This window comes from Porites lutea, chromosome 3 (assembly GCF_958299795.1).
Source record: "Porites lutea chromosome 3, jaPorLute2.1, whole genome shotgun sequence".
Taxonomy (NCBI): domain Eukaryota; kingdom Metazoa; phylum Cnidaria; class Anthozoa; order Scleractinia; family Poritidae; genus Porites; species Porites lutea.
Genome location: NC_133203.1, coordinates 9,899,691 through 9,903,682, shown reverse-complemented (window position 1 = coordinate 9,903,682; position 3,992 = coordinate 9,899,691).

The window sequence follows — 3,992 nt, the reverse complement described above, 5'->3', positions numbered from 1 at the left end:
GTCGTCTATGCGACTGCTATGAATTCTTACGCAAGACTGCAGTTTCGGAACTATAGCGTTCCTCGTCAGTTGCTACTATGGTAAAGTCTTAGGTACAAAGAGCGAAGCAGACTGTTTAATTAAATACGGGTGGCTAGGATCGAAAATACTAACTTGCGATTGGCTGCAAAAGGGACCAATAGCGTAGGTGTATCTTTTTGTGGGCACAAATAATTTTATAGAATATTTACAAAGCTACCAAATTCTAATATTTATTTATTACAAATTTTATTTTATTATTTTTATTATAATACAGTATATAGTGTATGTTGTAGGCACACTAGCTGCAATTTAAAACAAAAAACAAGGTTCTAATTGTCTCCTTTCATAACAAGAAAGTGATTTTTGTTTATTCATATTGTACCTGGTAATATTGTTGATTTCCGAAACTCAGACTTTCTGAAAGAAACTCAGACTTTCTGAAAAAGTCACAATTGGACCTTCCTTCTGCATGAATTTTTTTCTTTACCTTCTCCTTTGCATGAATTTTTTTTCTTGGCATTTTCCCTTGCATGAATTTTTTTTTGGTTTTTTCCCCACCCCGCCCCCATCACTTTTCTAATGGTCCGTCCCTAATTGCTCCAAAACCAGTTTGTTGGCTTAGAGAGTCGAAGCAAGCCTCTTACAGAAATTATCGCAATCAAAGTTCGCCTGTTTGGCGTTCAGTAGCCAACCTAATCTCGTACCCAGACCTCACTGTGTTTTACTCTTGGCCGTGGGAGATCTGGGTACGAGATTATAGCCAACCATCCCCCCAGTGGGGGGGAGGGGGGAAGTTGGGTTAAATTTCGCTGGGTATTTCGTGACCCACTCCGTCTACCAGTATGACGTCACATAGTAAAGGGCAAGGGCCTTGGGTCGCTTGTGCAAATTAGCAAGGAATACGACAGCTATTTGGACGAGAGAGGTCGAGGGAAAGCTAAGAAGCTAGCAAATATCGTTATATATCGCTAATTTGATCGAATGAGTGTGAGCTTTGGTGTTGCTATAAGTCTCCAGAATAGGAGATTCCATTCACAGATCACCCATGTTTTATTTCATCTATTCTATTGCTAATTGAATGGGCCTAACTTCATATTCCTTTCGAGTGTGGGCCTCTGTTGATCTCCTAATTCTCCACCAAATTCAGTAAAGTTAGTTCGATCGATTGTCTACATCGAGTCGGCCCGTTGAACCCAAAATAATGCGGAATAGCTTTGAAATACGCGCTTAAGGCTAATTTTCCTCAAATGTATATTTGAGTTCATGATAAATACAGTTCCACCAGCTTCAAACAGCGTCTATGGCAGAGAAAAATTGTTTTGATATGACAAAATTAATTTTCCAAATCATGTGTGTCACTGTGGTGCAGTGGTCAAGGAGTTGCTTGGACGTGCAGATAAACCGGGTTCGACTACCGGCGACGCTGTTTCCTGTTTCTTTGTACCGTTTTTTTTTCCTGTTTGGTCTCTTTTTTTTAACAGTATTTTCCTTTTGGCCTTTTTTTCTTTATTCTTACTGCTAACCCTGCTGGTCATGCACTTGGATCAATATATAGTTTAAGTTTAAGTCCGGAGTTTTATTCAGTGGCAAAGGGATTTCAAAAGCTCTTGATCTGCATACTGGCCAAGCTTACGACCAGATAAAAGCCATAAGCTGTCAAGACATGTCCCTCCTCTGAAACAGCTGAATTTTTTCAATCTTAGTTGACATCATGACAAATAACACAGTACACCACAAACTGTACTAATTTACACCCAACACCCACCAGTGACCCACTGGCGAAAGTTAAACTTGCCTTTTGTACATCGTCTTAATCATCAATATTATTACCCTAAAATCTCCACTGGTTGTGCCCGCAAAAATTAATTAAACGAAACCTTTTATTGGCTTTCGGGATTTAATGACAGAATTACAGGTGTATGCCCAATACAATATTAAAATGCGCCGGTAAAGCAACGAGATTCAATGCTCACAGTCTCTCACAAATACCCCTGTCATTTAGCTTCTTCTTTCAACGCTACAGCTAAGCGAACTTTGAGAGCAATGATATGGGGTTCCACTAGCTCTGAAGAGCTGAAAATACGCACAATGTAAAGTATAATACATCCTTTCATGAACCTCCTATTGCTATGTCTAAACTCCTCAATCTTGCTGTGCACTGGCCCTCAAAAATGTGACCGGTCGGTATGATTGCCCGTAAAATTTGCTCGACGATAGAAAGGAATCTTTAAAATTCATTACACCACTGGACATTTCATTCCAAAAAAGTACTCAAGTCTAGTTTTCTATGACAATAGGAACCTTAAAATCTCCAAATCCAAGAAATCGGAACAGTGTTTCCGTGATTAAATCGAAGTTTTTATCCGTCTCTTCGATGAACTTTGAAAGTTACTGACGCGAGACGTGACGTCATACTGGCAGGCGGACTGCACCACAGATTTCCTTGGAGACACCTCCCCCCCCCCCCCCCCCACCAACCCCCCGATTGATCAGAAAATAAAAAACGCCTGAAAAGAGTATAATTATCGTTAATTCACCACCCCCCACCCCCCCTTAAAAAAACTTTTTTGATCCTGCTCAGTTAGCCTGAACTTGAAAGAAATATGGGCTCAAGAAAAACGGGGCGCGTGGGCGATGCGCCCTCTCGCGCGTTTCCGTTACGCCTCGTTTTTTCTTGAGCTTAGATTCCTTTTAAGATTTTTAAAGTGCTTGCTACGCAGGCTACTATACTCAATAGCCGCTCCTTCTACGTTATTCTCTTCACAAACCATCTATTTTCTTTCTAGAGATTGTTAAGCGTTAACGGAGAAAAAAACCAGGTGTATTTATTTGCCGCTAGAGCAAGTGGGTGGGGTGATTAAGTAAATGAGAAAATATACCTTGTTTCTCCTTTTCTCACGCGTCCGCGCTCGTTAAATTCCACAAAAAAGAAAAGTTAATGAGAAAAATAAAACTTCTGGAGGACGTACTTCTTCTACACCCGAACTGCACTTCAATTGGATAATCCAATTGGATACGTATACGGCTGTCAACCTTGCGAACAACTGGGACCAGAGGGAAGAAGTAAGCTGCTTTTTCCATGCTAGGAAATAAAATAATTTAACTAATTCCTGAACCTGTAATTCCCTGGTCAGTACCGAAGACGTTTTTGTCATTTCACATTTACCGTCTAAGGCCATATTCACACGGATCTGGAAATCAGTTTGAAACCGCATACTTTTGATCCGGACTCGTGTTGACGGGGTCTTGATTGCCTCTGGAGAGCGATTTCAAAACAATGCTGTTTTGCTGTCCGGATTCACTGGTTTTGTGTGGACGGAAGGTCGATTCGTGTAAAAAAGTATGCAGTTTCGAAAATATCCGGATTCGTGTGGACGGAGCCTAACCTAGTCCCTGTGCGGCGTCTTCCCAGGCCTTCTCAGTCAATGCATTTCGGTGAAAAGTTTCTCGGACCACGTGACCCGAAACGCATCGGTCGCGGGCAATAATGAGGCCTGGGGACTAGGCAAGCCTAAGCCATCACCTCTGTGTGTCCGCTTGTTTTGCTGCAAGTATTTTTTATTATTATTTGAAATTGCGACGATTTCTCTTTGACTTTGGTAGGGATGGCTGACGAATGCCTGAGATACCACTCAAGATTAGCCGAGCTATTATCTGCAAAAAAGCAAGAGAGCTACGCCACAACAATTTCATGGGTCAGGGCGAAAGTGTCCTTTGCAATTTTGTGGAGCGCGCTCCTATGCCTAAGGGGATCGAGAACCCCGAGAAGGAGGAACTTAGATGTTAAGGACAGGGATCTAGAAATAGAGAAGAGTCAAGCAGGACTTCCCTAGACTCAACAGCTATAGATGCTTTATTAATTGTCTTTATTTTATTTTATATAATTTTTTTTAAACAGCTGAAGGAAACTTTTGAATTTTAGAGGCTGACAGTTTTTTTTATTGAAATGAAATGTTTTTAATTCGAATAAG